The sequence below is a fragment of the Pteropus alecto genome, unplaced genomic scaffold, assembly GCF_000325575.1.
Source record: "Pteropus alecto unplaced genomic scaffold, ASM32557v1 scaffold231, whole genome shotgun sequence".
In the NCBI taxonomy this organism is placed as follows: domain Eukaryota; kingdom Metazoa; phylum Chordata; class Mammalia; order Chiroptera; family Pteropodidae; genus Pteropus; species Pteropus alecto.
This window is the reverse complement of record NW_006431805.1, coordinates 126,720-140,457: the sequence shown is the minus strand read 5'-3', so window position 1 is coordinate 140,457 and position 13,738 is coordinate 126,720. Positions and strand designations below refer to the sequence as shown.

Genomic DNA, 13,738 nt, shown 5'->3' with positions numbered 1-13,738 from the left:
GAGAAAGGCTTCTGTCCTCCTTTTAAATTCAGTGTGGATATGCAATAAACCCGGACTGAATTAGCCAATGCTCTTGATTGGTTTTGCAATGTGGTCTCTCTTAGGACCTAATAACAGATTAAACCCTTTTAAGAGTGTTTAATTAAATCTCTTAATACAAGATAAGCAATTCTTTTTTAATATACCACAATTCATCCTTTTTAATGGGCATTTGGATTGTTTCCAGTTTTTGACTATTCTGAATAAAGCTGTTTCAAACGTTTTTGTGTATACCTTTTCATGAATATATACATTTATTCCTTCTGGGTATATTTCTAGGGGTGGAATTCCTGGACTAAAATATCAATATATTGAACATTAATAGATATTGCCCAATAGTGTTATCAGTGTTTTCAGATTTTAGCCATAAGTGTGTAGTGATATCTCATTGTTTTAATTTGCAAATATTTTCTCCCAGTCTGTGGCTTGTCTTCTCATTGTCTTAATATTGTCTTTTGCAGAACAGAAGTTTTTATTTTTGTTTTTTCTTGTTGTTTTTTTTTTTAATAAAGTCCAGTTTATCAATTATATCTTTCACGCCTTTTGTGTTATATCTAGAAAAAATCATTGTCACATCCAAGGTCATCTATGTTTTCTCCTATGTTATCTTCTAGTAGTTTTATAGTTTTGTGATTTACGCTTAGGTCTATAATCCATTTTGAGTTATTTATTTGTGTGTGTGAAGGATATAATGTCTATGTCTAGATTAACTTTTTTTGCATGCCAATGTTCAGTTGTTTCAGGACCATTTGCTGAAAAAATTGTATTCATTCCTTTGTATTGCCCTTGTTCCTTTGTTAAAGATCAGTTGACTATATTAATGTGGGTCCATTTCTGGAATATTATGGTCTAGTAATCAATTTGTCCATTTTTTTGCCAATACCACACTGTCTTGATTACTGTAGCTTTAAAGTACATCTTGAAGTTGAGTAGTGTCATTCCTCCAACTTCGTTCTTCAATATTGTATTGGCTATTTTTGGGTCTTTTACTGCTCCATATAAACTTTAGAATCATTTTGTTGCTATCCATAAAATAACTTGATGGGATTTGGATTGGGATTGCTTTGAATCTATAGATAAAAATGACAAGAACTGACATCTTGACAATATTGAGTTTTCCTATCAAAGAATATGAAAGGAACTCTCTCCATTTATCTAGCTCTTCTTTGATAGCTGTCATCAGAATTTTGTAATTTTATTCATATAATTCTTATGTTTTTTAGCTTTATAGTTAAGTATTTCGTTCATTTCCGTGCTAATGTAAATGATAATATGTATACGTGTGTTTACAATTGTATTTTTATTACTTCCGTGTTTCGAAACAGTTCATGACCGGCAGAGTGCTTTGTGGACTTTTTTTTTTTTTTTTTACGATAAATGAAAGTGTTTCTTTAAGAAAAAGGCACTCATTCCTTCAAATATGTAAGAAAGTTCCCTACTTCTCCCCTCTCTGTTCCTTGTAAAGCTTCAAACAGGTATCTTAGAAACATTCAGCAAAGCGAGCCTTAGCTTCCCTGACCCCTCCCCCCAGCAGCTGGGAAGAAGTTAACATTCTCCTTACAGGTCATTTGATCTTGAGGTCCTTCAAGGCAAATTCCAAACTCTTCATATCCCCGATGCTCATACCCTCATCCATGTGGGTAGTGCAGAGCACTTGGCCCTGCCCCAGTTGATGCTGTTCTTGTGCAGCGAATCTAGGCCCACCCCACCTGCTGCACGACCCTCTAAGCTCACCTTCTTACTGAGGTTCTGGAAGCCCTTGTGGGAGGTCAAGTCGTGCTGCAAGCTTTGCTTGAGAACATCCAGCAGCCCACTGAAACTCAGTGTCCCCACGGCCACATCCTAGGTAAATGGCACTGGGAAGAAATTGTGGCCCACAGCCACTAGACTTTCTGTGATGAAGTTCGGGGCCATCAGTGGCAGCATTTCAGAGGCCAGAGTCTCAACGGCCATCTTTGGCCAGCCACACAGTACTGCGGTGGCTGACCCAGGCCACATGGCTACCATTGGCTGAAAAGCAGACACCATGCACCCAAACACAGCTACTGCTGGACTCGAATATCAGCTGCCCAAAGGGCATCTTTGAGCACCAGTGTGTGGGTGCCAGTCAATCTTCCACCTCCTTGATATAGGCTGAGAAGATCTGGCATTTGAAGTCACAGAAGCCTGTGTCCAGAGCACATTGTTGGGGTGTCAGTTCAAGCTGGGGACAATGGAGAAAATGGACTTATTGATGTGCTTGCCCACCCACCAGTCATTTTCCTGTTCAAAGTACCAGATGGAGATGAATGAGAGCATTGTCCACAGCAAACTTGTTCTCACTGGGAACCCAGCACACACAGCGAGCGGCCATATTGATTTGCAGGATGACAAGTGTGTGGCCCTTCAGTGTCCACACATAGGCACTGCAGTCTATGCCACATGTCATGATGCAGTTACTTTCATAGGCCCATTCAATGCTTGTCACCTATCCATTGTGCTCCTTGATGCACATGTGCTTGTTGAGGCAGATGGCAATCTACCACAGTCCTTGTTCCAGGCATGAACAGCTGATGGGCTCCACCAGGAAGCTATGGTAGGCCATGCCTTCTCAGCTTTTTGGGATGCCCTGGCCATGGACCAAGATAATTGATTCTTCAAATGTATTACAGTGTAGGCCTGATGTACAAATATTGCTCTGTGAATATAGAACACTTATCGAATTTCCCAGATAGTAGGATATTGAAATATGGTAAAATAAAAATGAATTATTTTAAATTATCATTTAAACATTTTAATAAATATTAAATTACTAAATAAATGCTACAAAAATACTGCCAATTGCTTAATATTCAGATGATAGGGTAGAACTGTAAATAATCTGGTGGTTTCGGACAGAAAAATCTAATTGGATTCCATGACTCTGAAAATAATGCTACCTCAGAACTGATTTATGACCTGAATGACTAGTCTACTATAAATTAGCCTTCATAAACAATAATCAGGTATCTTTCAAACATCTCTTCTTTCTATGTTACAATTGCAGATTTATTCTGATGAACTAAAAAAAGATAACCAGAGACTCTGGAGATCATAACTTTCTTGGAAATTACCCTGAATGGTGACACCACCAAAGAAAATTGTCTTTGTATAAATCCACTTGCTTGGAGTAGTGGGCAATCTATCACATCAAAATAATCTGTTTAAACCAGATGAAAAATAATCTCTCTTAAAGAGAGAATAAAAATAAAATAATAATACTCTGATACAGCAACCATATTGATGAATGTTTTCTCTCATTATATTCAATTGTGAATACCTGTAGCCCAAAGAACTTAAGTTTGAGAATTCAACTTTAACATTTCCTAAAGTTTCATAGATATTCAAAATTCACAGCCTGCTTATTGACCACCAAAAACAACAACAACAACAAAACTCTTTGGTGTGGTGACTATATGTTTAAAATTCAGAATTGGTTTTATCAGATTAACCTTTCAAAATAAAGATTTCATTTCCAGGACTCATACTAGGTTGCCATGCTGGTTTTAAATAACAGTTTCAATAGAATCAGTTCTAAAAGTTGAATGCTATTATTCACAGTGGCCAGGACATGGAAGCAACTGAAGTGTCCTATGATAGATGATTGGCTAAAGAAGTTGTGGTACATATATACAATGGAATATTACTCAGCCTTGATAAGAGATGAAATACTGCCATTTGTGACAATGTGGATGGACCTCAAGATAATCATGCTAAGTGAAATAAGCCAGACAGGAAAAGTTGAAAATCACATGATATCGTTTGTATATGGGATATAAACCTAAAAGCAACAAATGAACAGGACAAACAGAGACTCATGGACATGGACTATAGGCTAGTGGTTACCAGAGGACTGTAGACTAGTGGTTATTAGTGTGGGGGGAGGGGGGAGGTAGAGGGAGGTAGATGAGGTAAAGGGGATCAAATATAGGGTTTAGGGGGAGGGCGAAGTGGGTAAAGGAGATCAAATATATGGTAGCTGAAGGAAACTGGACTTTGGGTAGTAAACACACAATAGAATATACAGATGGCAAATAACAACATACACCTGGAAATTATATAATTGTATTAACCAATGTTACCTCAATAAACGTAATGTAAAAATAAATAAATAAATAATTTGAAAATTAAAAAAAAATATATAAAAAGTCGCATGCTTTGGTCGTATTGGGTGAGATGAAAAGATTAAAATGAAGTGAATGGCATTGAGCTGCTCCAAGGAGAAATGATGTCACTGGTTCTTCTCAGCTAGGGGCCTCTACAATCAATATCAGGCTATCACTTACAGATATTCACTAAATAGAATTTTCTATGTTTAAAAACTTCTATGCAGACATGTATTTTCCCTTCGAATAATTTTAACAGACTTCATTTCACACCCACAAGAATGTCTAAAATGAAAAAGTTAGATGATACCAAATGTTAATAATAAAGTGAAGAAACTGGAACTCTTATACTGCTTATTGGTGAAAGTATAAAGCTATTTAGCAGCATCTATAAAGCTGAAAATAAGAGTACCCTATGATACAGTAATGATGGAATATGTGTGTGTTGTGTGTGTGTTCCATATATATGGTATATGTGTGTGTGTGTGTGTGTGTGTGTGTGTAGATAGATGATAGATAGATAATCAGGAATGAGTGTATATGTCCACCAAAAGAAACAAAGACACACACATGAATTCTCATGGAAACACTATTCATAATAGCCCCCAAATGGAAACAACTCCAAAATTTATTAACAGTAGAATGAATAAATATTTTTGATATGTTCATAAAAGACTATTATAAAACAATGAAAAAGAACAAACTACTGCCACACACAAAAGTATGAATGAATCTCACAGACATAATAGTGAATAAAAGAAGCCATACAAAAAAGACTACATACATTGTGATTATATTTAGATGAAGCTCAATAATAAGCAAATGAATATATGACAATAAATACCAAAATACAGCTTACCCCTTGGCAGTGTAGCAATATCTAAAACAGGGCAAAAAAAAAAAAAGGACTTCTGGGGTGCTGACGATGCTCTAATTCTTGATCTGGGTGTTGGCATTATGAGTAAGGTGTGCTTCCCTTGTTGGCATTCCTATATGCCCATAAATTAGGAGTGCAGATTTGTGCACTCCTCTGTATGCATATTTCATTAAAAGAAAAAAAAAATAACAACCTAAATTAATTACATCAGAGTTCACACCAGTAGCCATGACTGTTTCATCCTGCCACTCTTACGTATAATACTGCATTAAATATGATATAAAATATGACTGTGATCTTACAGTTTTCTCTATAAGCAGAGAAGTGGCTCACTGGTAACAAAAATGCAAATCCTAAAGATTTCTTTTTGCTTGCCTTTGATTTTTAGTACTTCTCACTTTCTAGTTGTCACCCCATTAATCCTCATAAATATACACATACTAAAGCCATCCAGTCCTAGCTGAATTATCATGATTTACATTTGCTTATTTTGTTTAAAGAACAATGCTGGTATTTTTAAATGAAGCCCCTCTTTATTGAATTTTAATATAAAATTCAGTTATCCCACTAATCAACTGAACTCAAGATGAAAACAAACACCCAACATTTAAAAAAAAATCCTTGTATTTTGATTAATTTCATGTTCTTGTATTATGTACTGGTAGGGACACACATTCATTATGCCATGCAAACTATTATTATATCTGAATTGCTCTTTTATCCAAGTATAGATACAATCAGAGAGAAGCAGTGAACAATTTTATTAAAGTAAACACTATCCAAATGCCAAGTTTTCATTATGTAAATACAGTAGTGTTGTAGTAGTTTAATAAACAGGCAATGACTTTCACTAGAACATTATATTTTTACCCACATATACATCATTTTTAAAGTTTAAGAATAGGTTTCATAACCATAAAAAGCTGCCAGTTTGACATTTGCTTCTTTGCTATGAAGGACTTGATTACTCCCCTGCAAGAATATATTACAACATGTGTCCAGTGCTGCCAGATAGCCATGACAATATTTGAAGCTTTTCAAAGGAGAAAATAAAGCTATATTTGAGATTTGGACATCACAGCAAAATATTAAATCAAAGCTAATGTCCCTCAACCTGTTTTTTTTTAACCCCAAACTGGATTGCCAGAAACATACTATAAATGCTTCCCATATCCTTAGGAGAAGCTTGATGACATTTAGGAAGGAAAACCTACCAAGTGGTATCTGAAGATACTCTCACAGAAGTGAGGCCAATGAAGTAAAAAGAATGATTCAGAGGACAAATCACTGGAATTAAGAAATATTCATTATTGTGAATATGACCCTACTAAATCTGTCAAATGAAAATATAATAAAACCTCAATTATCCAGAATGATCAGAGAATGAACTACTCTAATTTAGGAAAATCTGATTGTCTCAGGATTAAACTAAAAATGGCTTTTGTTTCTAAACTTAAAATTAATCAAAAACAAGGCAAGTCTGGGAAACCATCTTATTTTATATGCACATGTCACTGTCCACAGGTTTCAAATTATACGATTTATACCATCATTTAAAATTTTCCTCAAATTTTATGTCCCCTAAATTCATCTCCCTGAAAAATACATGCTTAAGTGAGTCAAATACAGAAATGTTTATCTACTATCCTGAATCACAAATAACTACACTGAAAAACTCACTATCAGTTTTTTATAAAGCATTTCCTTTACAAAATCCTTTTCCAGCTTACTTTAAGAGTTCTCATAAAGACACAATACTTCATCTTTTATTTTTCTAGGGATATCCTCACTACTATCTCCCACTCTAGAACATATGAAATTTACTCTTGTCAGAACCTGGGCTTTCAAGTCCCAAACTGGAAACTGGTCTAACTGGATGGCTCAAAGAATTTGCATTCTTGGTAACTGAAAAGAGTTCAAAATTCTAACTCATTACACAAAGTAGTTGGTGGTAATGAGTAAGCGAATGAATTAAGGCAGATTTGTCTTTAGCATCTTTCAAGATCAACTTACTTTTTCCTAAATGGTCGGCCCTGTACTGGTCATCCAGGATCTACATGCTCAGGGTTGCATATCCCATCCAGGCCTACCCTGAAGAATCTCTCAGCATTTTAACAGAGGCATTAATGTCTCGATCTTGGGATGAGAAGTGGGGTGGGAGGGGAGTAATACTGAGAATTTGCGGGACCAAGCTAGTTCATAGGGGGGAAATATTTTTGGCTGAATGAGGACCTTTTGGTATTCTTTGAAACCTACCACAAAGGGTATGGTGAAAGAATGCTTAATTTAAACAGGGATGATAAAAAATGAATTGTATATGATGACTGGTGAGATAAAGAAAACCAGGCAAAGAAGTTGAGTAAACACACCAAGAAATATAGAAAAAAATCTCTCTTTATAAAAGTAGGAAGCTAAACCAAAATGGCACCTTTTTTGTACCTAACCCATCTATGGTATAAAAAAAAGCAAACACAGGTATCATAATTCCAAAAACATATTGAAGATAGTCTCACTTAATTCATCATGAGATCCATTTCGTATGATTGAGCTTGGACTTATAATACTGATGTTGGGCACGTAGTACATGCTCAATAAATGTAAACTATTATTTTAAATGTCAAATAATTTCATCAGTTAAATTATTTTAATAGTGATATATATTTGAAAGAATACTGATCTCCACATTTGAAAAAGTAGGTAAAATAGTTTTTCCCTCAGACTAAATAACAAAATTTATCTCTACAACCAAAGAAAAGGGGCCAAAATACTCAAAAAATAAGATCGTTTTATATTTTTATAATAATATTTGTATCTACTTAACATAAAAAGTACATTTTAATGAGAAATTAGTGTAATTTGCCAATGACAAATTATATTGACACTATAATACATATCCCATTGTTTGAAGAAAAAATAAGTAAATCGTTTTTCACATACAACTTATGATGAATACAGACACATTAGAAACACAGAGTATGCATACATACAACTTCTTGACTTGGAAGATTTGGCTTCTCTTTTCTTCTAAGTCCATTTGTCAGAACACCAAAGAAAGAAAAATTAGAATCCCAGATGGACTTGATTTTGTAAAGAAATTTGGACCTCATTTTACCAGCATTTTTCTTTTACAAAAATTGCTTTACATGAAAAATGTATAAAAGTTATGCAATTCCAGACTGAGACTTTAATCTCTAGTCATTTCCATAAGGAAAGGGTAGATCAGAGAGTATAATTTTCTCTTATCATACAGCTCATCTCCTGTGTTGACAAAAGAAATCCTCCTGTTAGTTTTTCTCAGACAAATGTGACCTCAACCTGATATGACAATTTATTTTTTCAGCTGTGTAACACCATAAAACCAAATGCTTTTTAAGCTGCATTATACCAATTCATGAACTGTTTGCATTGATAGCTACAAGCTTCTAGACATTTAAAAGCCCATTTTTTGTTCATTGCTAGATTTAAGTCACCTAACTGATTAATTTTAATTGAATTATAAATAACATATCACTTGATTATTTCATATATTCAAAACTGCCTTCATCTTTATAGAGGTCTCAGGAAAACTTTTGAAAAGTTCTAGAAGAAATACCAATTCTGACTTTCCCAGGGCTCTGCCTTCTTATGTCCATATTCAATATGTGTATTTTTTAAACCAGGCAGACATCTAGTATGATATTTCTCAGAGAGGGGGGAGAATTGTGCTTGCTCCTTTCTGAAAATATGAATATTCATCTGTTAAAACAATTTGAAGACTAGAGTCTTTGGCATCCTGTTTAATACTTGCTAGTCGAAGAATTTTGTGCCATAGTTCTGGATTTATAGCCCTCATTTAATCATCATGGTATTCAAAACTCTAGTTTTAAATATTCACCACACAGATACGAGTAACAAAAAGAGACAAAGTATAGCTATTGTTCCTTCAAAGAAAAGCAATAAACCATTCTGCTTTCTCTCCTTCATGTTCTTTAATTCATTTCATTTCATTTTAACTACCCAGAACAATTTCACCAACCATTAGCCTGGAATGAAACCTTACAAAGGCTGATTGTTGTTATTGAGATGGGCTGAACACTCACTCACTCCTCCTTCGTTTCATACGTTTTGGGACAAATAGGATACTTTATAGCTTTAGACTTGTTTTTTTCAATGGACAAATCTTGTGAAGCAATAAATAGAAAAGTTTAAGATCTAGATTCAAAAGCTTCAAAATAATATCCACTAATTAGTATTTTGTGTCACATTTTGTAAATTAAGACTCCCTTTATGCAAAAAAGAAATAACAAGGGGAAAATATCTTTGGTAAATTCTAAAACTAGGTAACTCCCAATCTGAATCTGAAATAAAAACATCCAACTAATTGCCAGAGACATGAAAATAAGCTAGTTAAAAAAAAAAATTAAACAATACGAGTGTCCTAATGTAGCAATAGGGGAGGGCGAGTATTTTGCAATACTGAACTGAAACAAAATTGCAATAAAATTACTTATTAGAACTTTAATCCAAAATTATAAACCTAAATTCACTACACTTCTAGATGCAGGTGATCAGAATATTTGGAAATACAAATTAGCTCTCATTTTAGAGTGTCCATAGATTTTTTAAGAGAGTGCATGCAAAATTCATAATATTATCAGAAAAATATTAAGGCTGGAGCTCACTAGAAAGTGAAAAGTAAGTTATCTCTGACTATATTAACAAAGAACATTTCCATTCCCCGTCAGTACTGTCAGCTCTAACCCATCATTCAGAACTTCAATGAAGGCTACTACCACATGCAGGAACTGACTTTCCAAGTATGGGGGTGGATGGTGGTAATTGAGCCTGGGGTTGCATTAAAACAACAAAATAGCTTTGTTGAGTAAAGTACATTATTTGAAATGCCAATAACATGGGAACTCTTAGGCTTTCTTGAAGATCATTTATTTTCCTGTTATTAAACTGCAGAAAATGATTGCATATTAAATCATCATTTCAGAGGCATGATTGGACAGAATGCTGAACTAGTTGAAATCCAGTTTTACTAAACATTTAAGAAATTTTTCCTCTTCTAAGTGTTTTATTAATTGTATTAATTAATTAATATGTAAGAAAAAAATTCTAATTAAAAAAGTACTTGTCATGAGCCATCTCACTTTTTAAGTTATTAAAAGACCATTAAAAGTAGAAAAATAAACATGGTTATTAACCTTACTCTGAAATATCTGGGTGATTTAGGTTATCTACTGGTATTTATACAATTTAGTGTAGAAGGTGCTGGTTTGTACAGAATGCACATGCATTGGTGTTAACAACCAGAGATGTGTAGAGTATATTTCTCAGATGAGAGATAGCACATTAACAAATAGAGGCACAAGAATTAAATTCCCATGAAACTTCTCAATATTTTTTTAATAGATGACCAAAATTTCACAAAAATGCACATGTTCTTAAATAAGTTACACTCATCATGAAATAAATGTGCACACCTAAGCCTGTTTTCAGTTCTTAAGTGAAAACAAAAATCCACAACAAACTTAGAAACTAACATTATTTCTAAACGACAGCTTTCCTTCCTCTGAGAAAGGGCAAAGACCAGATCAATATCCCCAAGACAACACAGAAACAACATTCCAAATATGAAGAGACCGATGGAGAAAGCTATAAAACTAGAATTTCAAAGAGAACCCTCTTTGATAAATGAAGAAACACCCTTCCATGTCATTAAGACATAAAAGCTACCCAGAGATACACCAAGGCCCTACTTCCTAAGAGATGGTCAGCATCTGGAAATGGGAATATCAGTCCAGCATTCAATGCTTTAGAATATGTGCAAAATGGAAGATAAATAACTACAGCCTTAACAGTCAAATGAATGGCAAAAGCCTATTTCTCCTTAAGGGTCAGGTCTATCTTTCCTGTTGGCAAGGAGACAAACTGTGATGTCCCTTTCTGTTTGGACCTTCCCTCGAAAACAGAAGTTGTCAGAATGATCCATGAGCTGAGAGTAATCTCGTCATTATAAAGACATTTCACAATTCTATTTTCTGGCATTAAAAAAAAAAAACAAACCTGTTTTTTTTGTTTGTTTGTTTTATACCAAATAAATGATGGAAAGAAAGAAAAAAAAAAAGATGTCCTTACTATACATACATATAAAAATAACATATTTACTTACATAATATACATAATTATATAAGTTTAATTATAGGCATCAAAATTTAGACTATATCTGGCATAAGAGACAACTCTTCATTGCTAGAACATCATGCTAATGTAGGAGATTTAACAAAAAGGGTATAGTGTTAAATATTACAAGTCACCAACAGAAACTGAAATCTAGAGGTTAAAAAAAAAACTCATCTTAGAGATTTGTTTTAAAAGGAAGATGTTTCTCCAATAAGAACATTACATTGTACATGAAAAAATATGAAGTTCAACAATGCGATTATAGTACAACCTCTTGTATGGACAAGATAAACGGCTCTACTACAAACGCCTGTGGTTGAATATCACTTAGGTATTATTGAGTTCTTATTTTTACAAAGCGATGATTTGCTATTTCATCTAAGAGCTACATAGCGACAATTTATTGATTATTTTTGTATGACAAAACCTTATTTTTTTATTTTTTTAATGTTATTTATTTATTTTTGTAGTGATATTGGTTAATGAAATCCAATAAGTTTCATCTATACACTTTAACAGTAAGGCATTTATATATATTTACACAGGTGTATTCACCTCCCGAAGTTAGATTTCTTGCTGTCACCACATATTTGACCCCCTTTACCCCATCTATCTTCTCCTCTTCCCCACCCTCTAACCTCTGGCAACCACTAGTCTATAGTCCATGTTCATGAGTCTCGGTTTGTTTGTCCTGTTCATTTGCTGCTTTTAGGTTTATATACCACATATAAGTGATATCATGTGATTTTTAACTTTTTCGGTCTGACTTATTCGCTTATCATGATTATCTTGAGGTCCATCCATGTTTTTGCAAATGGAAGTATTTCATCTGTTCTATGGCTGAATAATATTCCATTGTATGTATATATACCACCACTGCTTTATCCAATCATCTATCATAGGACACTTCAGTTGCTTCCATGTCCTGGCCACTGTGAATAATGCTGCAATGAACATCACTGTGCAAATACCTTTTAGGATATGGGTTTTCAAGTCTTTGGGGTAAATACCCAGTACAGGGATTGCTGGATCATATGGTAGATTTACTCTGCATCTTCTCCAACATTTGTTATTACCTGTCCTGTTGATTATAGCTATTCTAACAAGTGTGAGATGGTATCTCATTGTGGTTTTGATTTGCGTTTCTCTAATAGCTAGCAATGTTGAGCATCTTTTCATATATTTGTTGGCCATTTGTATGTCCTCTAGGAAGAAGTGTCTGATCAGGTCCTCTGCCCATTTTTTGTTTGGATCATTTGGTTTTTTTGTTGTTATTGAGTCGTATAAGTTCTTTGTATATTTCGGATATTAGTCCCTTATCGGAGGCGTTGCTTGCAAATATATTTTCCCATTCAGATGGTTATCTCTTTATCTTGTTGACGATTTCTTTTGCTGAGCAGAAGCTTTTTAGTTTGACATAGTCCCATTCATTTATTTTGGCGTTTACTTCCCTTGCTTTTGAGGTCAAATTCATAAAATCCTCTTTAAGTCCAAGGTCCTTGAGTTTAGTTCCTATGTTTTCTTCTACACATTTTATTGTTTCAGATCTTATATTCACATCCTTAATCCATTTTGAGTTAATTTTGGTGTGTGGTGATCAACAACAGTCTAGTTTCATTCTTTTGCAGGTGGCTTTCCAGTTTCCCAGCACCATTTATTGAAGAGGCTTTTCTTTCTCCACTGTATGTTTTTGGCTTTTGTCAGAAATTATTTGCCCATATAAATATGGGTTTACTTCTGGACTCTCGATTCTGTTCCACTGGTCCATGTGTCTGTCTTGCTGCCAATACCATACCGTTTTCATTACTGTCACTTTGTAATAAATTTGAAGTCGGACAGAGAGATGCCTCTAGCCTCATTCTTTTTTCCCGGATGGCTTTGGCAATTATTTTATGCTTGCATACAAATCTGATGACTTTTTCTTTAAAAAATCCTGATGGAATTTTGATGAGGATTGCATTAAATCTGTATAATGCCTTGAGTAATAAGGTCATTTTAACTATGTTGGTTCTTCCAACCTAAGAACACCGAATACCTTTCTATTTTTTTGTATCTCCTTCGAGTTCTTTTAATAGGGTCTTATAGTTTTCACTATATAGGTTTTTCATATGTTTCGTTAGATTTACTCCTAGATATTTTGTTTTTTGCAATTGCAAAAGAAATTGTTATTTTTTCACTTCTTTTTCTGACACTTCATTATTAGAGTACAGGAACATTATGGGAATGTAAAAGGTGATTTTGTATCCAGAAACTTTACTGTATTTGCTTATTTTCTAGGAGTATTCATGTGGTCTCTTTAGGATTTTCTATATAGAGAATCATGTCATCCTTAAATAGTGACAGTCGGACTTCTTTGTTTTCTATTTGGATACCTTTTATATCTTTCTCTTGTCTGATTGCACTCACTAGGACTTCCAATGTTATATTAAATAACAGTGGCGATAGTGGATAGCCTTGCCTTGTTCTTGATATTAGAGGGAAGGTTTTTCGTTTTTCACCATTAAGTATAATGTTGGCTGAAGCTTTGTCA

At 34.1% G+C, this 13,738-nt stretch overlaps 1 protein-coding gene and 1 pseudogene across 2 annotated transcripts in view; both read right to left on the bottom strand.

Annotated features, from left to right (window-relative positions):
- Positions 1-13,738, bottom strand: part of DACH2 (dachshund family transcription factor 2) — a 688,009-nt gene that overhangs the window by 599,291 nt on the left and 74,980 nt on the right. The gene's annotated exons all lie outside the window — the stretch shown is intronic.
- Positions 1,604-2,533, bottom strand: LOC102886626 (annotated as a pseudogene).